The sequence below is a fragment of the Oryzias latipes genome, chromosome 20 (assembly GCF_053564925.1).
Source record: "Oryzias latipes strain Hd-rR chromosome 20, Olatipes_Hd-rR_3.1".
NCBI lineage: Eukaryota > Metazoa > Chordata > Actinopteri > Beloniformes > Adrianichthyidae > Oryzias > Oryzias latipes.
Genome location: NC_136256.1, coordinates 12,984,096 through 13,009,657, shown reverse-complemented (window position 1 = coordinate 13,009,657; position 25,562 = coordinate 12,984,096). Strand labels below are relative to the sequence as shown.

Here is a 25,562-nt window from a genome sequence, read left to right as displayed (position 1 = left end):
GATAACTTTTGAGGTGTTATATAACTTCCTGACACATGGCTCCTGTTAGTGGCTCCTTTGTTATGCAACTGATTACTTTTTGGAGTCAGAGTTACATCTTATAGATGTTTTTTTTCCCTTTTTATGGGGGGGGGGGGGGGGGGGGGTCTGACAATTTGGGGTGTCATATACCCTAGATCCTCTGAAATGCTTAAAAAATCATGCTATCACATCACTTTCTCTATCCCATGTAATCGGTCTTCACATTTCATCTATTTGATATGTCTGCAGCTATCTACACATCTGGTATTTGACACGCATTCTTGTGTTTAGCCTGTGGTGTTCACACTGGACACGCAGGGAGGGGCTTCTTCCTTTTTTTCTGTGTCAACTGTTTATTAGCTCATGTCCACCACCTACAGATGGACGAGGATATCTTGCTCCAGGCTTTTACTTTCACACCTCTATTCCGATTTACAAAAACTTGGTGTCTTCGAGTTCTGGCCGGACACAAAAAAGCGTGATTATTAATTTTTCCTTCATGATCAGTTTTCAAACGGTTTGTACTTCTACTGCCAAATCCGAGTCCCCTGATTGGTCAAATTTCGACCTAGTTTAGCTTTCAACATGGCCGTACATTTTGTACGTACAGCCCGTGAACAAATGTAAAAATTTACATAGCTAGGCGAGAATGCAAAAGTTTTACGTTGACTTTTCAGTGGGAGTGGCGGCACATTCCAGAGGACAGTGTGAACGTAACTTCATAAGTTTTATATTGAATGCTCTTCCTGTCACTACGCTCTGCAATTACCAGGCTTGGGATAGGCACAAGCAGGACACTGGTTTGAAGCTGTTGAGGCAGCACGTTTTTCTTCTTTTTAAGTCTATTTGTTTGTCTGTCTGCCCATCGATTTTTACATTAGTTTGTCTTTCTATATTTATGTTTTTTATTTGTTTGCTTTTGTTTGGTTTAGTTAATTTTGGATGTTTGTGAGCCACCATGATTTGTGGGGCAGTCACAGGTTTTGGGAGGGCATTGTCTCCCTTACCCATATCTATATCCAGCCTTGCGTTCAGAGATTATTCATTTGTCTTTGTGTAGATGTCTGATGTTTCTCTCCTACTAACAGAAGTATAGGCTTTCCTTGTGCTTTGAGGAAGTAAAACAGAGAAAGAGTACAGTGCAGATAAGGCGTCATCGTATGGATGCACCGCGGGGAAGAAAATGAGACTTTAATTGCATTTGTTCCCATTTTCTTTTCCGTCACATGACAGATGAGGATGTTAGGGATCTTGGTGGCAGCAGTCCGACTGCAGGCCATGAGGAATGGTGAAATAGTGCAAAAACACAGCAGCGTGACTTGACACAAAGGTGCCACCACCCACCTGGTTTCATCTGTGTGTGGTAAGCTTCCAAATGCCCTCGTGATTCAGTCGCTTCGGGGATACTGGATCCGACTGGTCCTGCTTTTTGTTTTGGCGGAGCCTTGAAAAAAGGTGGTGATGAACGGGCCCGTGAACAATGACACTTAACAAAACGTCTGAGTCAGTTCAAACACCTTCAAATCCTTCCTCTTATCCCGGGTTCCCCGTTGATGATCCATTATCCCCGCTCCACAAAAATCCCTTTAAATGGGCCTCAGAATGGCAAATGGGACATGAAACAAAACTGCCTATTCATCTGCACATCTGACAAGAGGCCCATTAAATCCACTCCAGGGGATGAGCCTCATTGAAAGAAAGTAAATACCCGTATGGTAAACATGACGCGCGTGCCATTTTCTTAGTGATCAGCCAGTTTATTCTCACCTTCTTCACATATTCAGCAGAAAGAGCTAACTGCCCCATTGAGCACTGCTTTAAGCTAAATGAGGGAAAGTGGGCGGGACTTTGAAGAGCCAACGGGACGCTACCTATGCATTTCTAAGGTACAGATAGACTTTCTACAGATTTGTGTGGTGATGTCACTCATTGGTTTGTAATAAGGGGTGACCATGGTAGTTCCTATTTTAGGCAAGTTAAAAAATAAGTGGAGCCAGGTAAGTTCACCAGTTAACCACTAAATGGGAGGTTATGCAATGAGTCACTATTCGTTTCATATGTTGACTAACTTTGCTTGAGAATTACAATACAGTCTGGTTCAAAAGAAATAAAGTTCATCTCTGTGGATGACAGTTGAAGAGGCCATTTCCATATATATATATATGTGATAATAAATGACCATTGCCACACTAGAGAACACTTTTTAATGAAAAATGACTTATTTTTGCAGTTCATTATCCTACGACTCGATCTCTGAGACTCCACTTTGGCTCCTTGTGGGTGGCGCCCATTTCACGACGTCAACCTAGAGCCGGCCTCGGCAGCGTGTCTGTGTTTCACCGTGTCAACAAATAACATCCGAACCTCTGCAAAGGTGGATGTGCAGATTGTGCATAAAATGAGAGTGTTTTGTCGATCACTGCTAGCTCCATAAAGAAAGTGGGTGTTTGTGTTAGCCTGGGGATGGTGCTAGCAGCACAGACTTTTCCTGGAAGGGGCTGTTCGGTACTTATTTACGTCACAATATAGGAACCCACTTGTTATCGTGGGTCGGGAGGGGCTGGTGCCTAACCCCTGCGAAGACATGGGGAATACTGTAATTCCAATTGATTTAGTCAGGTAACACTTTAAAATTGTGAAGCGTTTATGCAATCAATGTAAATCAGCGGACTGACATGGAGAACGCTTTGCGTCGTTATGAAATACTTATTGGTGCAAAGCCGAATCAGCTGATGGACCTCGATTACGTAAATTGTCTAAGAGTTACCATATGTCAAAGAATGAGTTTTATTTTGTTGTCACGAGCAACATCTCTGTTGTTAAAGGGTTATGATCAAAAGTGAGCAGTATTTTTAATTGACAGGTGTATATGTTATACAGGTATATATATATATTCATGTTGTGAATCAGGAGCAGACAAATAAATTGTGAGAAAAATGATCGTATTTGTGACATAGAAAGTACGCCGCGCGGGCCACAGCCTCTCAGTTCCGCTCCATTCTTGTGCATTCACTTACAGACGACTAGATCCTTGAACTTCTTTGTTTCATTACTAAAAGCCCAATGAGAACGCTTTTACAATACGTAGATAAAAGATGATTGGAATGTGTCTTTAAGGAGGAAGATCAGCAGCCCAGACACCAAACTCTTCACTGTGTGATTTTTAAACCAGGAGGTTTTAATGTAACGCTTTCTTTTACAGTAAAGTACTTACAGTGTACTTAAGTGGTATTTACATGGTACTTATAGTGTAACCACTGGGTACTTTCAGGGTACTTACATGGTACTTTTTATGGAATTTACTGGGTACTTACAGTGTGTTTACATGGTACTTTCTATGGTACTTTACTGGGTACTTACATGGTACTTTTTGTGTCTACTCTGTACTTACATGGTACTTACTGTGTATTTATATGGTACTATTTGGTTCATACCTATGTAGTACATACTGGGTATTTATAATATTCTTACTGGGTATTTACATGTTGTGCAAAGGTGTCTTTTATGGTACTTACCACATGTAAGAACAAGGTAAGTACAAATAAAGTACCTTGACCTTTACCATGAATTTACCACAGAAACTACCCCTTAAGTACAGTGAAACTGTAACTGTAAAAGAAAGTCAGCCCTATTTCCACTCAACTACATGGTACTTTCCTTACTAAATACTGGGTATGTTCACTTGAATAGTACTTGGTACTTACCCCTTAAGTACACTGAAACTGTAACTGTAAAAGAAAGTCAGACCTATTTCCACTCTATTACATGGTACTTTCAGTAGTAAATGCTGGGTATGTAGACGTATTACCATCCCGTACAGTGTACATACACACTTGGTCTTCTGTCCTCACCACATGAGACAATGCTAACCTGTTGGTAAGGGTAAAGTAACTACATTGTAAAAAAAATATACTGGCCTGATTACTTCTTGTAACATGAGGCAAGTTTAAAGAGAAACAAGACAGCAGTGAAAACAACAATCTTTAATATGATACATGTCTGCAGCATACAAAGTCTCATCACCATGAAATAGGTTTTAAGTACAAAACAGTACAAAGGAGCATTCCAAAAAACACATTATTGGCCTGAGGGTCGTGCTTTTTGTCCGTCAAAATTTCTTCAGCAGAGTTTGGTAACGGTGCAGGACTTCTTCAGGGTTTGTAACTGCAAGAAAATTCACAATATGAGCTCAAGTGAACATAAAAAGCATAACGACTTTGATGAAATGCAAAATAAATTGTACTTATTTAATCATTTCTGTAATGAGTTTGATAAATTTCTGTGAATTCTTTATAGCTTTGACTGTAATGCTTGAAATTAATCAATTATCCTCATTTATGAACATGACAATAAATTACTCACAACTTTATATTTTAGTTACATAAACAAGAACAACAAAAAATAAATCAAAGAAAAAAAATCAAAATTGCCATAAAAAAATCAAATTTGTTTAGACAAAGAATGACAAAAGTAATGTTTTAATTGGCAATTGCTGTGTGTATTTATTCTTTATAAATATTATTCGCACCTACAATTTGCATTAGCATGAAAAACATGGCAGTGTAAAAGAAAAGGAAAAAATAAATAAATAGGCAATTTCAAATTCAACACAGTTATTCACAAAAATATGTTTTAATTTTCAAACATTTACATTCACTGTTGGGTGGTATTGTTGTCTCTATCATATTTGAAAATAAATAAATAAATAAAAATAAAATAAAAACGGCGAAAGAAAAGAAAATGGGGAAACGGCAGTTAAACTCTTCATTAATGTAAATTATATGTCCACTTGGTGGATTTAGCTTACTTTAGCTTACTCTCCTGTGGCTTCACGGATTCGTCTGGGATGTCTTCTTCACCATAGCTGATCTAAAGCGGTAAAAAGACGGAACTACGTCATCATTATTTTAAATAAACGCCTTTCTTTGATTTTCCCAGAAAGACGTGCGCTCAGTCAAACGAGCATAGAACAACAGACTTTATCATTTAGGCTACGTGCTTGTTTTATAGGTGCCTCTCTCCTGGTAAGTAACAAAAATGTTTGTAGATTTTCATTACAAACTTTGAAAATGTATACATGAAATAACTGAAATTATTGCAGTAAGGTAGACAGGCTCTTACGTCACGTTTCAAACACAGAGATAGCGGCTTGAAATCACGAGGTTAGCTTCTTTATAAAGTTTGATCAGTTTAAATATTTACATGTAATTTATCCAATATTTAAAAAAAAAAAAAAAACACTGGCTTACCTGCCAGATGAAGAGAAATTCAAACTGTTGCGCGCGCCTCGAGGCTCTCCGGATTAATCTGCACGTTCACTTTGGGGGTAGTTGTGCTGCATTCAAGTGCGCTGGGAATTTGCAACTTTACTTCCCCTGCCATACTTAACAAAAACACACACTCGGGGTGTTTTTAGTATTAAAACTAATTATTTAGCCTTGTTGTTTTACATATTTTCCTGACATTATATAATATATATTTAAAAAAGTTCATTTTTAGAACAATATTTAAAAAAAGTTAAGTTTTGAATAATTTATTATCATGTTTTTAAATGAGGATAGTACTTGATTAATTTCAAGCATTACAGTCAAAGCGATAAAAAAATTCATAGAGATTTATCAAACTCATTACAGAAATGATTAAATAAGTAAAATTTATTTTGTATTTCATCAAAGTCGTTATGCTTTTTATGTTCACTTGAGCTCATATTGTGAATTTTCTTGCAGTTACAAACCCTGAAGAAGTCCTGCACCTTTACCAAACTGGACAAAAAGCACGACCCTCAGGCCAATAATGTGTTTTTTAGAATTCTCCTTTGTACTGTTTTGTACTTAAAACCTATTTCATTGTGATGAGACTTTGTATGCTGCAGACATGTATCATATTAAAGATTGTGGTTTTCACAGCTGTCTTGTTTCTCTTTAAACTTGCCTCATGTTACAAGAAGTAATCAGGCCAGTATATTTTTTTTACAATGTAGTTACTTTACCCTTACCAACAGGTTAGCATTGTCTCATGTGGTGAGGTCAGAAGACCAAGTGTGTTCATGTACACTGTACGGGAAGGTAATAAGTGGCATTTACTACTGAAAGTACCATGTAATAGAGTGGAAATAGGTCTGACTTTCTTTTACAGTACAGTTTCATTGTACTTAAGGGGTAAGTACCAAGTACTATTCAAGTGAACATACCCGGTATTTAGTAATGAAAATACCATGTAATAGAGTGGAAATAGGTCTGACTTTCTTTTACAGTACAGTTTCATTGTACTTAAGGGGTAAGTACCAAGTACTATTCAAGTGAACATACCCGGTATTTAGTAATGAAAGTACCATGTAATAGAGTGGAAATAGGTCTGACTTTCTTTTACAGTACAGTTTCATTGTACTTAAGGGGTAAGTACCAAGTACTATTCAAGTGAACATACCCGGTATTTAGTAATGAAAGTACCATGTAGTTGAGTGGAAATAGGGCTGACTTTCTTTTACAGTTACAGTTTCACTGTACTTAAGGGGTAAGTACCAAGTACTATTCAAGTGAACATACCCAGTATTTAGTAAGGAAAGTACCATGTAGTTGAGTGGAAATAGGGCTGACTTTCTTTTACAGTTACAGTTTCACTGTACTTAAGGGGTAGTTTCTGTGGTAAATTCATGGTAAATACCATGAAACGTGCAGACCTAAAGGTCAAGGTACTTTATTTGTACTTACCTTGTTCTTACATGTGGTAAGTACCATAAAAGACACCTTTGCACAACATGTAAATACCCAGTAAGAATATTATAAATACCCAGTATGTACCACATAGGTATGAACCAAATAGTACCATATAAATACACAGTAAGTACCATGTAAGTACAGAGTAGACACAAAAAGTACCATGTAAGTACCCAGTAAAGTACCATAGAAAGTACCATGTAAACACACTGTAAGTACCCAGTAAATTCCATAAAAAGTACCATGTAAGTACCCTGAAAGTACCCAGTGGTTACACTATAAGTACCATGTAAATACCACTTAAGTACACTGTAAGTACTGTACTGTAAAAGAAAGCATTACCGGTTTTAAAATGCCTCATTTGTTTGCCGTTTCAGTCTGGATGCTGCAGTTGCCGTCTCCTACAAAGATGCTTCAATGCTTCTCTATAAAGCATTACAGCTACTGGATGTCTACGGAAAGATGTTTTGCCCTTGAGTCATAAAAAATAAAAATAAATCTAACAATCCACAAGGGTGGTAACTAAACCTGGATTTACTGCAGGAAACAAGAACCAGCAGTTTGCTTGACTCTACGAGGCTCGCCAGCAGATACTTCAGAGCAGGAACTGAATCCCACCGAGTAAGAGGTCTAATGGGAAGATTCCCCTCTTGGAGCGGCCTGCGTGCCAAAAGCCCTCACAGTTAATGACAGGAGTTGGCGGATAATCACATCCCTATGCAGGGATCAGGGTGCAGCGGCGGGGAGCTAAAGGCCTCGCCGCAACCCTTCCAACGCAATTACCTTTCAGCAATTACAGTGAAGATACTTCAGCAACACGAGACGCAACTGACAGACAATACAGAGGCAGTTCGTGGGTCAGCCTGGCGGGTGGATCAGAATGAATTTATCAGTAGCTCAAGAGCTAAGAAAATACCCATCGTTAAGACTCGAGTCACAACTGTCCTTATCGGTGGATACGAGGTCTTTGCAGGAGTAAAAAGGGCAAACTTTTATGGGGCACAAATGTTTATGCATATTTTAGCTACCGGCTTGCTGCAGGTGATACACAGGTGAGTACGGCGCAAGACCCAGGCTTGTCATGGATTTTTCAATTTTTTCATTCCCCCCAAACCCGGCACACTACGCAAGGAGCCCATTAGCTCTCTCTCCCTGCCCGTAGCTTGACCGTTAGAAATAAGGGTGTCCTGCGAGCATTTACTGTGTTTTCCGCTGCATAAGGTGCATTGGATTATAAGGCACACCGTCAACGAATGGTCTATTTTGGACCTGTCATATAAGGCGCATCGAACTATTAGGTCCATTCCATTAACCCTTGTGCTATCTTATGTGGTCCAGATGACCAAACCCTTACATTGACGTATTCTCCCTACCATGACAAATGTGGATAAAGGTGAAGAGGATTTCATGTAATCCATGCACACCAGTGAAGATCACAAATTATTGAAGAAAAAAGGTTCTTGTGGGGTCCAGATGACCCCACTCCCAATATTAAAGTGGCTTGGATGGTACAAGGGTTAAGTGAGACGAAAGAGTCAGAGATAAGTCTGTCATTTGGTCAAACATTATTATTTGCATTCAAAGTAGTTCTAGAACTTGTTTGTGACACACTACACGTTAGAAGGGTTAGCCAAGTTAACTGCGTTCGTCACAAAACCTTAAACTCCCAACTTTGTTTGTGACACGTTAAAAAACAGACTAATACCACTAAAACAAATATTACTGTGACTTTGCTCATTCCAAGTCTTGTTAGTAACACGTAAAAAAAAAAAACACAGTCGGACACCACTACATCCTAGCCGATTCTCCTCAGTTTGTCGATAAAGAGCCAGTACTCTTACCTTAGCAATAAATAATATACAGAGTAAGGGCACGGTACGACTTCATCACCTCTATGTAATAAGTGCAACTTACATTATAGACAGACAGGCAGGCAGGCAGGCAGGCAGACAGATAAAACTTTATTGTCATTGTACAATCACACTTGGTACAACAGTTCAATGAAATTGCAAACTGTTACACATTGGTGCAAAGAGAAAGAAGAAAACAACAATTATCCTACAAACACAAAAAAGTATAGAAATATATACATATATAAATCCTTGCAATTACATCACAATACCGCACTCATGACAATGGTACATTACCTTTAACCCTTGTGCTATCTTATGGGGTCCAGATGACCCCATCCTTACATGGACGCGTTATCCCTACCATGACAAAGGTGGATAAAGGTGGAGGGGGTTTCATGTAATCCATGGACACCAGTGAAGACCACAAATCATTGAAAAAAAAAAGGTTCAGCACACTGTCTTGTGGGGTCCAGATGACCCCACTCCCAATGTTCCAAGTTCTTAGGATAACACAAGGAATAAGGTGGTTGAATGAGCCTCAAGTGAACTGCAAGACATACCTGTGCTCCCCTTAAAATTTGTGGCCACTCCTGTTTATGACCCTCTACGGGGCCGGGACAACCCAACCCCCCCCCCCCCCCCCCCCCCCCATACTGGTGCATGTGACTAAAGCTTTCAGTTTCCGGTCAGGGTGGTAGCTGTACATGTGTTTTCTCCATATGGAAAGCAGACAAGTGCAGGTTCATGAGAGCACTCGGTTTTCAGGATCAGCTGTCCTCCGTGACCAACATCTGTTCGCCCGCCAACGCTCCAGGCTGACGTTCAGCATGTCAGACAGATCCGGCGTGCAGATGTAGGCACAAACACACCCCCTGAATAAAAAAATAAAAAATAGTAATGGCCATATGCCTGCTGATTCTTAATTATTCCTGCCACACAGATGCATTTCTGTAATTGCATATGAAAGTAAAGTGGCAGGAGAATGGTTACTCTTCGAGCCTCAATTGTGCCGATCTGGGAAGGGAAAAAAAAACCTTCAAGTCCGGCCTAATCCCATTCTGGGGCCATAACAGCTTTTACTCCAGTTAATTATTTCTCAAATCTTAAACAAATACATCAGGTACAGCCTTCAATTGGATTTTAATGTGCAAGTCAGGCCTCTGGAGGCTAAAACCGCTGCTGTTCTGTGTCCATTTTTACTCAAGGTAATCAAATGACTGATAATGCTGGATGTGTGTTCCCAGAGATGAGGGGAAATGCAGCATCTTAGAAAGATAAGAAATCAGTTCCTGTTTTCCTTTTTTCTTCTTCTTTTTTCCTCTTGATTGGATTACATTGAGGATGGGTAATCCTTCACTCAAGGAGGCCGTGTACACTGGGGTGGGGGTGGGGTTGAATCTTTATGGGAGAGGATTTGGAGGTTTGAATCCCAAAGAAAGCTAAGAAAATCCGAGCAGGAAAGTGAATCAGTAACTCCAGCCTCCACCCCTCAGTCAAGACTGATGAGGCGTTCCTGTCCCGAAGCCGCTCTCGCTCAAGCTGCCTTCTACTGCCTTTCAGCTGTCAGTAAGGTCTGATGTGTTAAGAATGAAGACACCATCCCATTATCGGCATTAGACTAATAATTTATGCTAAAATACTGAGGTTAAGTAAGATTACCTTAGGATCTTGCAGCTACAATTATCCCTTTTGGGGTTACAGGGTTGCCAGAGCCTGTCCCAGCTACTGTTGGTCAAAGGCGAGATACACCCTGGACAGGTTGCTACAAACATAAGGATGTCTATTGAAAGAAAATAAAAGTTAATCCATGCATCAGCTGGCAAAAAAATTAGAAATTTTAAACATTTTGTCAGCAATGATAAAACAATAGAAAGGATTTAGTTATATTTTCCTGAAAACTATCTAAGAAATAAATGAGGTAAACCACCAGGAAGATGCCAAAAAACCAAAGCTTGAGGTGACCCAGCATACAAATTAAAAAGCAGATAACAAATGAAATGCCAAAAAAACAAAAGATTGAAATTGAGAAGCAGGAGTCAAATTGTATCTTTAACAATAACAAATAACAAATGATCACTGGTTTTGACTTTTAAATGGTTGGATGGCTATGTGTCGGACTGGCGAATGGTAAACGATTGGCAAAATGATTGGCGAATCCGCCTGTCTAGACATGTCATGTGACTTTAAGCAACCTGCTCATACTGCAAAGCTGGTAGCTCAACGCTTAAATGATAACAAAAACCAAACTATAAACAAATTTGGAACATTTCTTCGGGGAGAAAAGACTCAATGAGGAAAGCGAAGAAGAGTCATCGACTTCAAAGAAAAATAAAGCTGCTGTTAACAGACAAAACCAGCAGTTTTCCTCTTGTAAAAGGGACATTTAAGAATTTTCCTACAGCATGGGAGAATTAGGCAGCATTTCTGTTAATCCATTTTAATTGTCAAATTAGACATTTCTAAATGAATTTTTGCTACACATATACCAGATAACGTTTTGAAAATGAAATGTGAAATACTATTTTCTTTGTCATTTAATTAAGTGACAGAATAAGCGGTGTTGAAGAAGAAAATGAAAAAGCATTGGCGGATCGCTTTTTCATTTTAATTTTGAGTCAAATATACAGCTTCATTTTGAAAATGAAAAAGCATTTTCTTTTTTTTCTTTTTTTTTTTAACTTGTCCTGTCCAACAGCTGGGCAGACAGATGAGAGCTGAGGGCCTCTTGTGTTGGACAGATTTTACTTTAACAAGAGGGGTTATTCATCTTCAGACAAACCAAAGGTATGTCTGAATAAACCCCTTTTGTAATTGAGGCCAAACTTTATTAATTTCAATCATGTCTGAAAATCTTTGGTGTTGGACCGGACGGAAAAGGAAAGAGGGGAAGAAGAGAGAGGGACGATAGAGAGAGGGGGGGTAGGGGGTGATAATAGGAGGGGAAGGGGGATAAGACCATGAAGCAGCATAAAGCAACAAGTTTACTGGTTGTTAATCATTATGGTAAGGTTCAAATGTAGTACAATAAGGGCGGAGCCTGTCCACACACACACTCAAATGTTATAAACACACCTGCAAGCTGCAAAAAATGTCCACCTGTCAACATGTATACAAAACAGATAGTGTTCACACGCATACTTATGCCTTAAAACCAACTAGTGTGAAATATTTCAGTCATTCAGTCATGCAAACTGCTAGTGCAAAGGTGAGCTAACACCTGTGCTCAGGTGAGTGTTTATGTTCTTCTAAAATGGATGGTGGAACGTGGAAAGAAGGAGGGAGAGTGCCCAGCCATCCCCACCCCAAGACCCCCACCGCAGCAGTAGCGGCAGCCGGAATCCCCCCAACGCCACACAGGAACCGGCAGGGAACAACCGCCGCCCGGGCGACCAAGCCCGCCACCCAGGCCAGGGCCAGCAGGACCGCCGCAAGGCCCCCATAGCCAGAGAGCAGGGAGGCACGGAGGGAGAGAGAGCGCCGCCCCAGCCCAACCAGGAGAGCAGCCCCCCCGCCGCGCCGGGAGAACCCAACGCAGAAAAAGCATTTTCTGGTTTTGACTTTTATTTTTAATTATGCCACACAAATTCTTCCATAACTGGTCATCACAAAGGTTGATTTTCAGACTCTTGGCTATCTTACAGGAGGGACTTCTAAAGACAGAAAGTTGTGTGGCTCCCCTGAATAAGTCAAGTTTTCATGACTGTACATTAACTGTAGACTTTATTACTACTTCTAAACCCCTTATCTGACTTCAGTCACAATGGATGTGTACATTTGTTTAGTCCTGCAGGTTTATTTCTTTTGGCCTGCACCAAACTGAAGATGTGGCGTCCTCCCTTCCGTGGCGAGGGGAGTGGTAAATTTATGACCGAGTATCACCTCTATCTCCAGCTTATGACAGCTTCCATTTAGCTTGCCGTCACCTTGTTTTCTTCAGTTGAGGTGTTAATGACGGTTCATGTTTGCCTCTCTGTGGCTATAAATCTCTCTCCTTGTTTCTGCAGCAGGAACTCCGGGCCTCAATGTCAGGAAGGACATTTTAACAACAATGAACAAATCACTTATTCAATCAATACCTACTTTGAACGTTTGGTTTCATCTCTCTTTAGAATGAATTAGAGCTCTTCCACTTCATAGCACATCAATGAAAGGAGAGCTAATCACATAGTGGGGGACTGTTTTCACCCCACTTAGTACTGTTTTTTCCTCCAGAGATTAACATCAGGTCGCCTTCATAAAAGCTTCTCCTGGCCAAAGGATATGCTCCTCTTAGTCCTTTTAGCTGAATCCCCTTCTACCAATGTCTGATCTGTCCTCATATCCGGATCTCCTGGATGTGTCTCTTTGACTTTTCTGATCTGTGATGCTATATTCACACAGTCTTGAACACATGTATAACACATGGTGTTCACACTGGACTGTCACAACCCCATACCAGTGCATGTACTCACAGTTGGAAGAGGCTAGGGGCGAAATGTCGAAGCGTTACAAATCTGGGGAATTTTGCACCAGGCTTTTTCTTTCACAGCTCAATTCTGATGTAGACGTGTCATGTAATTCCAGCCGAGCACAAACCGTAAATAGTCATTTCTGTTGGAAAATGTTTGCAATTTGGGTTCAAAAATGTTTTTTCTCTGGTCATCAGGAGACCATGAAGAGACCATTTAGTTGTATGAGTTGTGTGCCCATGACAAAGTTGTCTTACATTCTTTGCACTAGTCTCAACTAGTGGTTTGAGACTAGTTGAAAAATGAGTGAATGGTTGTCTTTTTTTCCAACTTATCCCATATAAAACACACAGATCTATAAGGCACATTAAGTAAAAGCAAAGTCAGAGATAAGTCAGTCTGTCAGACTTTCTTGACTACGTTCACAGTGACTATAGGACTTGTTTGGGACACGCTACACAGTTTTTTGCAATACCTGTAACTCCGCACCTTGTTAATAACACGTAAAAAGAAACAGTCTGACATCACATCCTAACCACTTTAGTATGGCGTTTTATTAATTGAACAAGACAAAGACAACTGCGCAAGTGTATTCAGGAACAGAGTTAGCGAACCTTACAACTTCGCAAGCACAATTATAACCAAGCGATTGCAATCGGTAGCAATCTTAACTGAGCAGCGATCCTGCACGCTCGGTGAGTTTGCACGCAGTGGTAAGGGGGTGTGTTTGTCACTTGGGGGCGGTAACCTTTCTGGTTGATCTGATTGGCCAAAATTTGCAGTTGCTGAAATGTAGTTTTTAACAATTACAAAACAATTACGGATGCACACAGATAGGAAATCATCACAGAAGAAAACAGTCCAGTTGAATGCGCCGTTGGGATGTTCCGAAATACCTCGCTTATGTCGTTTTTTTCAGCAAACAAAATCCTAAAATGTCCAATTTATATGAAGAGAGTATCAGAATTTTTCTATAAAGAAAGTGTTCAGGCTGGGTGTAAAAGAGATGGGCTGGTACTGGTTTGTGTTTGGAGCGGCTGTCTGCCTGACTGATTGACCTCCGGGGACATGAGTTTGAGTGCCGCCACCGCCGCTGCTGCACCGGATGCAGGGAGAATGAGACAATGCTGCTTTCAGACAGTCTTCATGCTCGTCTCCTGCAAACAAAACCATCACTTTCTGTTAGCAAGGTCACAGCAGAAACTGGGGATCAAAATGACTTTTCAAGCGTTTTATTCTTTTCATCAAATGTTTGTGAAGACTCTCATTCATCCAGGATGATTCCATCGCAGTAGTTGGTTTAAAAATTCTCATGTGGACTTGGTTTTTAAAGTTGATAACAATTCATCTCTTATCCAAAAGGCTTTGTCAATTCTGAAATAGCTGGTAAAAGAGCTGGTTCATATGTGCTCGTGGGGGAGGAGTCAGCCCTGAGGCTGGATAGTATTGTTTATGTAGACTAACCATTGTGCTATGGGGTCCAGATGACCCGATCCTTACACTGATGTGTTGTCCCTACCATGACAAAGGTGGATAAAGGTGGAAAGATTTCATGTAATCCATGGACACCAGTGAAGATCACAAATCATCGAAGAAAAAAGGTTCAGCACACTGTCTAGTGGGTCTAGATGACCCCACTCCCAATGTTAAAGTGCCTAGGATAGCACAAGGGTTAAATGGTTTTGGGTCGTTAGCCTTACCCCCTCCTTACCAGCTATTTCAGAATCGCCTTTTAAATAAAAAGCTAAACGTTTTCAACTTTAAAAACCAAGTCCACATGACAATTTTTAAACCGACTACTGCAATTTTTCATCAAATGTAAAAAGTTGCACAAACTGCATGCTGGGTATTCCAGCTTTGTGCCCTTCTCTGTCAAGAATCAAACACTTGTCAACTTAACAAATCTGTCCTAGTTTCAGATAATAGGCCAGATTTGGGGAGCATAGACTGAATACTTGTTTACATTCTTTGAGAACCTGTCAAAAAAATATTAAAAAAAGGCAAAGCTGCCTGAGGTGAAATGAGTCATTCGCTCCTATCAGGTCACATTGAGTACGTCTGCTCCCCAAAGCCCTCCTCCCTTTGGTATGCGACCTGCACAGGCCTGCTCCGCTCTGTCTCAGAGCCCAGACATGGAATTAATAGAACCTCATATTTTCAACACATCATCATTACTTTGCAAGACAAACATTTAATCTCGCCGCGATGGCACGCCGAGCAAATTATCTCGGGTCTCATTCTATCAGCCCCTAAATGAGATGATATTGAATTAGATTATGCCGGAAAATGAGGTGTTCACGCCAATTGAAAGTAATCAAGGTGGTTGAATCAAAGGATAATGAAAGCCTCTAGAGCTAATCCCAGCCTGCAGAGGGCTCCTCAACAAGCAGCGCTTGACTGTCGCGTGAATAGTGATGAAAATCGAACCAATAACAGACGACAAAATAAGCGAAAGAAATCGTTTATGAATCAGTAACTCTTTGGTTCAAAATATGTTCTGAAAAATGTTGTCTGTGGATTATCTACAGTGCAGAAGTGCAGATTATTGCTATTTATGTGAAAAAACTAAAACAAACCATTAAACTAGAGAAAAGTAGCATTTATAATGAAATGACAGACAATACATTTCTGGTAAAATAAAATGCTAACTCATTGTTTGTTGTTGATCACAAATAGTTTTGAGATTTTAGAAGTTTTAGAAGAAATTTCAAAATATTATTTACATGTTAACACTAAATTAATGATTATCCAGATACATGTTCCCTTTAAAATTAAAATTAAAATTTAAAAGTCAAAGTTTGTCAGTCAGTCAAACTTTTATTAAATGAAAATGAAAATCAAAATATTCACAATACCTGTTAGTCCCAACTTTGTTTGCAACACGTAAAAAGACAAAGGGGTACGGCTAAAACAAATGTTCCTGTGACGCGAACTTTGTTAGAAACACGTGTAAAAAACCACAGTCCGATGCTAATGCGGCTAACGTTAGCCGGTTTAGCATACTCACAATAACACCCAACCAAACATTTTGGTCCATGTACCTGTTAAAATCTCTTTAACATCAGTTAGTACAACCAGAATCAATCCTTATGTAAGGTACACTGTCAATTTTGGAAATTAAGACTTGTGCCTATTGTGCGAGAAAAAGAGTATTCATGAAAATGTTTTAGTGTCACTTTAACCCTTAAACACAGAAGATGTTGCCTGGGACACCTGAATGACTTTCCAACATACCGCACCTCTTCAACACGATCAACATGAATCAGCTTCTGACGTGGAGAGAAGCCGCTTTTCATATCGGCGTTTCACCAATGTGCAAATTAGTGCGACTTTTACCAACATTAAGTGTGGCATAACGTTGCAATGCCAATTTTCCCAGTTATAGAGTCAGCTGACTTACGTTGATTATGTAAACACTTTACTAAAATGAAATGTTGTGTATCAGTTGTAGCAAAAATGTCATGGTTTGCTGCTGTAACCTGTCGTAGAGCTACGTAAAGTTACAAACCAAGACAAAAGAGTAACTCTACCAAAGCACGTTCTAGATCCCTTTGCTTTAAGCCTGGATAAAAGAGGAGGAGATGCTTATTGAGTTTATATTGTATTCCATCCTACCATTTTTCTCTGAAAGGTTTTATGCACAATGTTAAGTAGGCGATGCTATTTTTGGCGACTTCTAGGTCAGCCAAAGGCGACTCACTGCGGGGTTGGTAACACTGAGCGCACTGAGGTTGTAGAATGCGAAACCAATGTGTTTTGTAATTTTTTAGAATCTTGTCTTATCTGGCAGTATGACATCATTGGCGTATTATGGTGTATACTGCAACTATTCTCACACTGATGCCCGAATGCATGATGGTGCCATTGAATGTGACTCCCAATTCATTCAAACACAGTGAGACATGATGCTTTATTTCCCCTTTTATTTTCAAGATGGCCGTCCTGCTAGTATGTTTTTGACACTGCTTGATGTATTCAGGTTTGTATTTATAAGTCTGGAATGTTGTCTAATATTTTTGTCTATTTTGATTTAAAAAAAAAAAGAAAAGATGTAGTCACAACTGGTGATCTAAAGTTTCTCATTTCCATCAAGCCGCTCGTTCGAACTGCGGCTGTGATATTAGCTGCCAGAGATGAGCCAAAAATGTGGCCTAATTTAACTTCTGATATAACAAATTGTTTGGATTAACAAACACATTAAAACACAATCAAAACTTTCCCTTCCTCCATAATTTTTAACCATAATAATTAGCATCCCTACCTAATCATTCTTTACCCGAGTCTGAGCCGAATGAACAAGATAAAACTAATTAAAACTGCTTTAGCTGCTTGCAGACTTTCTGCTATCTAATTATAAAACAGCTCCTCAACTCCTCAAATGTCGACATTTTGCTCTCTTGTTGCATCCTTTGGTGCAATTATTGTGGAAATCGGGTTTAATGAGAAGTTCAGTCTGTTTTTTTTATTGCAATTTTGAAAGTAAATATATTTAAAAGAAATTAAATGAAAAAGAAAATGACACAGAAATACTCACAAGAAGCAGTAAAATACATATTGGTAATGATTGGTAATTTTGACCCATGAACAAAATTTCGGAGTTTTCGAAAGTTTGTCTGAAACCTTCCTTGAAATGCTCATATTGGCTTGTTGGTTGAAACAATAAACAAGCTGTTAGTATGTTGACATTATTTAAGTACCTGCTTGATTTAGCACAAGTTCTTTTTTTTTTTTAAATCAGGTATATATTACCAGAGTAAAAAAACTCAAGACTGTTGTTACGAATAAATCAGACTGAAAATGTTTTTCTTTGAGGAGTTGAATAAGTTCTGTTTCGTGTGACATGACATTCCGAGACAGTAATCTGTCCAGTTTGAGTTTAACCTTTTCAATATGTGATAGACAACACCAAGTTTAACAAGATAAGAAAAAGTCTAAACCAAGATTATGGCTTTAATTTGTGTGAAACAACAACTAGCAAGGTCCTCTGCTTTTGACCTTACAACTTTAAGAATATTCTCTGGTGACGTAACCCCAGTATTTACCTAACATAAACTAATATAACCTGTATAATTTAAGAAATAAAATGGCTCATTTAGTCTTTAATGTTCTTTAGGCTACTTTTTTTGCTTTTGTTCTTTAAAAAGAGTCTATAATTGTGCTGATATTTTGGAAAAATAACTGTGAAAACAAGAAAAAGTTATTTAATCTTTGCATAACTTTAGAAATGGCTTCTCTTGTTTATAAAATCTAAAGGAAAAAAAAGAAAAAAGTTTTTTTGGTCTTCTAGTTCTGAAATTTTATAACAGTGTGCAGAGTCACTCATAATCTCATAGGAGGGCAAAGAAACTAGTTTTAAATTGTGTTTTGATTGATTTGTTGTTTTTGGTCGTATTTTATATAATTTATTTAAAAATAAAGGAACAGTTCAATTTCTGGAGATGCACTGGAGATTTCCCAGGAGTCTCTGCAAAAACCAGTGTGCATCGATAATCACTAGATCAGCGAATATAAACCACAATGGATTGCGTCGGAACAATTTTTACCCAAAAAATGTATTTAAATGTATTTTTTTGATAAACCATCAACGTTTTTATCTTCAGAAGACAGTGGAATCCTAAATAATCATCGCAAAACGCTAATTTCAATTAGATTTTAAATTCATGTAATCGATAACGTCATACCTGCCGTTTAAGAAAAAAAAAAAGTAGTGAGCACGGTGTCCGAATTGCTTTTAAAATTCACGGCACTACATAGTGCCGCACTAGATAGTTTTGTAGTAGTTAGGGGTTAGAGTGGGACACAACGAGTGCCTTCTAATTCGGACACCACTCCCGCTTGATGACGTCATCAATAGTCGACGGTCATCCACGTTAGCACGTAGTTTCCAGTGCTTGGAAAATGCATTAAAACATCAGTTTTATAACTTGAAAAAGTCATACTAAAACAAAAATTCATTAGTTACATTTACATAGAAACTTTTGGGCTTCAGAGCACATTCACGTGAAGAAATGCTTTTCTCCTCCGCGACACAGTGAAACATGGATTATGGTTTCCCATTCAAAAAACTATTTCTGACACTTTTATCCCTCCAAATGCTCATATGAAGAATAGGGAGAGGCCAGAGGGATAGGGAAAGAATTCTGATTCGGCCTTTGTATATTACAATACAATATAATAGATGGATAGATAGATAGATAGATAGATAGATAGATAGATAGATAGATAGATAGATAGATAGATAGATAGATAGATAGATAGATAGATAGATAGATAGATAGATAGATGACTTTATTAATCCCACAATGGGGAAATTTCATTTCTGTGGCAGCAACACGACATTCAGAAATAATCTATATAATATAACATCAATAAAGGACATCACAAATGACATTTATATTAGATAATTAAAAATATTACTAAAATTACTATGAAAAATTATTATCAAAAATTAGATTCTTATTAAATAAAGAAATAAATATTAAATATTAAATAAATACAGCTGCAAAAGTGTAAAAAACATGCAGTCTGCAAAACATGTAAACTGTAAAAAAACATTACAAATATTTTCAAAATACAGAAATAACTAATGAAGTTCACACCAAAAAAAAAACAAGCAACTATATTATAATTAATTTTTACAGCTGGGTTACATAATTTTGCTTTGGTGTTATCCACCTCACAGTGGGGAAGCACTGATAAGAAAGTTGCTAAACTAAATAGATGATGTGAGTAATATGTTCCCTTTAAGTCAGGTCTTGCAAACATACGTTTTATCTGGAGCCTGTAAATCAAAGCACAGATTAGATTCAGCAGTTTATTGTGACAATGTAAGACCAACTCCCTATGGAGATAAATGTACACTAGATACTTGCTTCTATAGGGTAGAGAAGGATGCTGGATGCAATAACAAGTGGGGTCCATCAGCCGACGGCACGTCTTTGTACGAACTCTTTGGAGAAGCAGCTGGTTTGCGTCTGCTTCGCCGTCAAATATGGCACTTTGGAAGTAGGATAAATCAAATCCACTCTTTCTGGCTTCCTGCGAGTGGAATTCCAACAAAACCGCAGCATGTGAGGAAAAAAAAGAAAAGAAAAAGGAAAACAGAGCCTCCAGTGCATAGGCGGTGTTTACTACCATCATTTGGTTTCCTCCAGTTCTGACTGTTCTGCACAAAATGTGCCACAGCCATCCCAGTTATCCCAGGAATTTTACTCCAAATGATTGTTTTCCTGCTCCTTCTCCTAAGTGTGTGTTGCATTATGCATGCGTACGCATGGGCGTGTGTGTACACGCATGGGTGTGTGTGTACACGCATGGCCGCAGGCTAAGGAGTAGTAAGGGAGTTCCCTCCACATCTGTTCACCATAAGAGCTTGTTGACAGCAACTCTCGTCTTTCTCTGTCTCTCTCAGTTCACCCCTGATTTAGATTCTGCTCTCTGTCCAAAGATTAGGCACAACTCACTGCTTGGCCTGGTTTTAGATGGGCTCTGAGACCGCCTCAGCAGAAAAAAAAGTCAGGTGATAAGGTACTGTGATAAGGTACCTACTGTATAAAACTTCGGGACCTGGGTTTCTTCTTCTTTTATTTCTGAGATCCATTTAAAATACTATATTTTCCGCACCATAGGGCGCTCTGGATTACAATCTGAACCATCTATGAGCGGTCAACTTTTTAAACTTATGCCATATATAAAACGCACCAAACTATAAGGTGCATTAATAGAGACAAAACAGAAAAGTGCTTCAGTTAGACTATATTAACTGCATTTCACAGTAACTCTAGAACTTGTTTGTAACACACTAGACCAGTCTTAAATTTTCTCCAAAATGTACGGAGCGCCCTATGGTGCGGCCCTAATGTGCTGTTGTGTGACCTTTGTAAAGAGGAGCAAGGAGAGGACAGCATGAGAACGGTAAGGAAGGAAGTGAAGACGTGAAAGAAGACACCCCCCTGAATAGTACAAAGGTGAAGGTATGTGCATGTTGCAGAAAAACATTGTTTTGGAAACACTGAAAATGCTGCAAAGAGACACGCTTATGAAGCACAGTTTAAACTGCAGGCTATCAGCTACGCGGAGGAACGTGGGAATCGAGCAGCTGCCAGATAATTCAAGACAAAAGAATCCATGGTTCACAAGTGGAGGAAGCTGGAAAACAAACTCAGACAAGTCAAGAAGACGCAGCTAAGTTTTTGCGGAATCAAGGTGAGGTGGCCCGAGTTGGAAGACCGACTCGAGCGCTGCGACTGCCCGCCAGATTACGATGAGAAGCTGTCTATCTTCCGCTCTTTTTACTGGGAGGCAGTGTCAGGCGGGTTACGCCACAATCTGTGAATGGATTGTAGAAGCTTGGGCTAACGTGTCTGCTTGCAATGTTCTTCGAGCTTTCGTAAAAGCCGGCGTCATTCATGAGGAACAGCACGGCAACGAGACGGACTCTGACGGTGACGAAAGGGAACCTGGCGTGTTTGATAGAAATTTAGCCCAGTTGTTCCCTTTTAGATACAGAAGAGGAGGACTTTGATGCATTTTTGGATGCTGATTGATGACTGAAATAATACATAAAAACCAACTCAGTTTTGCTCCCGCTGCCTTTTGAAAACACACACTAGCATGCATGTTTTACTGTTATGTTTCAACATAACTGAAACTGCACCCTTTAATCCAGGGCTGTTGTATAATTAGGAGAGGAGTGTGTTACTGGAAATAATATGGCTTTAATTGTTTGTTTGTTTGTGTGTGTATGTCTTGGCAGGTCAGTGCGTGGTGTGGCTCTTTGAATATCACAGTTAAAAATTTCGGCTCTTTGTGTCAAACTTGTTCGCAACCCCTGCACTACACGTTAGTTGCATTAGCATATTACCTGTATGTCCCAACCTTGTTTGCAACACGTATAAACCAACTGTATCAGTAAAACAAACATTATTGCAACTACACTAACTCCCATTCCTTAATAGTGACGTGTAAAAAAACAAAAAACACTCCAACACCAATACACAATTAGCATATTCACAATACCTGTAACTCCCAACCTTGTTTGCAACACCTTAAAAAACTGACTATTATTGCTAAATCAAATGCTACTGTGACTACACTAAATCCGAACTATGTCAGTAGAACGTAGGAAAAGAAAACAGACCAACAGCTACAAGTTAGCCACATTAGCATATTACCAATACCTGTAAGTCCAAACCTTGTTTGCAACACGTATAAACCAACTGATACCACTGAAACAAACATTATTGCAACTACGCTAACTCCTACTCCTTGATAGTGACACGTGCAAAAACAACAACACAGTCCGACATCACTATACGTTAATCGCATTAGCATTTTCCCAATACCTGTAACTCCCAACCTTGTTTTCAACTTGAAAAAAAACAGATAGATATCGCTAAAACAATATTAATTTAACTGTGCAAACTCCAAATCTTGTTGGCAGCATGTAAGCAAACAACAAAACATCTACACGATGGCATATTACCAGTACCTGGAACTCCCAACCTAGCTTGTAACACATGAAAAACTAATTGATACCGCTAAAACAAACGTTAGTGTATCTACAATAACTCCCACAAACAAAAAAAAAGATGTTAGCTGCATTAGCATATTAACAATACCTGTAAGTCCACACCTTGTTTGCAACACATAAAAACAGACTGATACTCATAAAAAAAAACATCACGGTCACTACGCCAACCCCCATTTTTTGCTGGTGGCACGTAAATTTCTTTTTTTTTAAAGCACAGTCCGACACCACCACATGTAAGTCACATGAGCATATTCACAATTCTTGTGACTCCCAACATTGATTGCATCAAAAATACAGACTGATATCGCTAAAACAAACACTACTGTGACCACGCTAAATCCCAACTGTGTTAGTAGCACGTACAAAAACACAGTTCAACACATTACAAATTAGCCACGTTAGCGGATTTACTGTAACACCCTAACCTTGTTTGCAACCTTTAAAAAAGAAAACTGACATTTCGACAGAGCATTGTATTCCTCTCAAAATAACTTCAACATCAGTAAACACAACCAGAAACTATCCATAAATAAGGTTCTCTGGACTACAAGGCGGACTGTTGTTTTTATAAAAAAAAAAAAAAAAAAGAAGGCTTTCAATTGCACCTTTTATTGGGGGAAAAACTGTAGTCCTTGTGAGAAGATGAATCCTTGCAGCAGATGAGGGTAGTGACGTCTTATTGGCCCAAAGCAGAACTTTTAATAGTACAGTATGATTCATTTCTTGGGCAGCATACGCGCGTTTGTGTTGCAGGCCACTAAGTAGCAACTCAAAGTTAAAGTGGGAGTGTTTGTCTGTGAGGATTGAAAGCCACCCAAGCCTGTAATTGGGAAAAGGGCCATTTGGACCATCAGCGTTGTCCATTTGTTTTTAAAAGGAAGAGGCAATCGATGGGCAGCATTAGGGAGATCTGTGAGAGATCTAAATGGTTCCGCGGGTCTACAATCTTTACTTCCTGCTGCAGAGATACCAGTCTTTAGTGATTGGACCAGACCCAGCAATAGATCTGAGAAAGCCACCAATCAAACGGGCTCCGATATGACATACCGACACCTGCCTATTGACCTCCCGTAACCCCTTATTTCTCAAAGGGTGTTGCAAGTTAAGATCTCAGCCTGGGTAACGGATCAACAGAGTGTGCAGTAGAAAAACTGCTTGTTCCTGCTTTGATTGCAACACTAATTAGCTTTGGTGTAATGACTTTTAAAGGAAAGGTGTAATTGAAGTTCTTGGGTTCAATTATATCCCTCAGGGCGGTGCTGGCATGACGAGCCTCAGGTTGGAATCGAGTAATTTCACATTTCTGCTCTCACTAACATGGTCAGAGCTCGAGAGCGTATTGATCTGCTCTTACTCTGTACATACGCCGTATTGACAGGTTGTGCTGTGAGGAGCTGTGGATGAGAACGGGTTCACTGGGAAAAAAAGCACGCAAAAAAAAGCAAAACAGCCTAAAAAAAACAAAGAAAAAAGGGACTTACTGAAGCTTTATAAGATTTTCTGGAAAGAAGAAAGTGCTGTGTTGTTCTGGAAGTTGAATTAAGGTGTAACCAGCACCTGTTCCACTATCAGAAACGGCAGTTTAAACTGCTGGAGCTGTACAAATGGGTCCTTGGAGGACTTTTCCATGACTTTCCCTCCTTCAGAGTGTAACATTTTCCAACAGCTGGCGAACGATAAAATAAGAGTGCACTATGACTTAAAAGACCTGCCAGAGGGTTTATGGAAAGGGGTGGACATAAATGTTAGCACTACGGTTTAGAGATATGCAAAAACAAATCTGTCAAACGATCACCCCACGTAAATAACGTGTTTACTTAAAAGTTTGATTTCCGTTTTTTTGCGGTTCTGCCATTCCTGCTATCCAAGGAGCTCAGTGTCACGCTTGGCTTTTATCTCACAGATATCACTTACATCATAAAAGTGTTCAGATGGATACATGCAATGCTGGCTTTCACTGTAGTCACAGGATGGTGATGTGGTAGGGCATAAGAGCAGGAGAACGTGGCTGGAACCTTTAAATGTATCTTTCAGTTGCAGTTAAAATGGTTATGGTTAAAGATCAGAAGGTGGTCGTATGGTGGCAAAAGGACAAAATTACACAAGCGAGCTGACAATAATTAGAAACTGTTTTGCGTAAGTGGTCTGAGAGTGCTCTCTAGGCTTGGGATTAGGAGAAGGGTTAAGATAAAAAATGATGAATTCTGATCATTGACTGTATATTAGAACTGGACTGAGTGACCCCTCCCCCACTGCATTCCAAACAGGAAGCACCTGCTGGTTCCAAGAAACCAAAATCCCATAGACATCTATAGAGAAAAATAAACAGCTATTTCTCAGTCATTCGACTTTAATTGTCAAAATAACCATTCTTTCTCTGCTACCTTGTTTAATATATTCTTCATTATCCAAATTGTTTTAATTTTTTTTTTTTCTGTAGTGAAATTTATTTAAGTTATAAACTAACCAATTAGGTGGTCTCACGTCAAATAATGGAAACATTTGACAGATTTCATGGAGCCCGGTTTCAATGGTAGGAGTGTGGCCTTCCAGCAAGCTCACTCCTGACTAGCAAGAACGGTTGCCATAAAAATGAATATTCAGACAGACTCTCACCAATCACTGCGTACAGATGACATCTGGTTCAATCATCCGTATCGACTCAGTTGACTTTTTTTCATCTGCACCTAAAGTAAAATCATTTCCATGGGTGTCGCGCTCACTCAGTCTGGTTCTCATACAATGTCTGACACATTAACCATACCTTAATGCAAGATTCAGAATCTCACATCCCAGTCACACACAACAAAAGATAAAAACAGAGGTCCCTTGACTGTTTTGGGACTTACATTGTAAAAATAACCTGCAATAAAGGAAATCTAGCATTATTTAAGTGGGATTTTATGTCAAGTTCTATTCATTTGATCCCATTTGTTCCTTGTAATTCTTTTTCGTGGTGGACAAAATTGTTGGTACCCCTCAGTTAAAGAAA

The 25,562-nt window shown here is 39.2% G+C and overlaps 2 long non-coding RNA genes across 3 annotated transcripts; both read right to left on the bottom strand.

Annotated features, from left to right (window-relative positions):
- Positions 1-3,989: 3,989 nt before the first annotated feature.
- Positions 3,990-5,748, bottom strand: LOC144988373 (uncharacterized). Its single transcript, XR_013652261.1, has 3 exons — positions 5,271-5,748; positions 4,829-4,890; positions 3,990-4,185 (listed from the first exon to the last, which is right to left on the bottom strand). It is a non-coding gene; the product is annotated as an uncharacterized LOC144988373 (long non-coding RNA).
- Positions 5,749-9,228: 3,480 nt separating this feature from the next.
- LOC144988374 (uncharacterized) lies at positions 9,229-25,323 on the bottom strand. 2 transcript variants are annotated; one of them, XR_013652263.1, is made up of 5 exons: positions 22,246-25,323; positions 19,911-22,084; positions 14,097-19,819; positions 10,250-10,370; positions 9,229-9,462 (listed from the first exon to the last, which is right to left on the bottom strand). It is a non-coding gene; the product is annotated as an uncharacterized LOC144988374 (long non-coding RNA). The 2 variants fall into 2 exon arrangements; XR_013652262.1 differs by having other exon boundaries at positions 10,250-19,819.
- Positions 25,324-25,562: the final 239 nt, after the last annotated feature.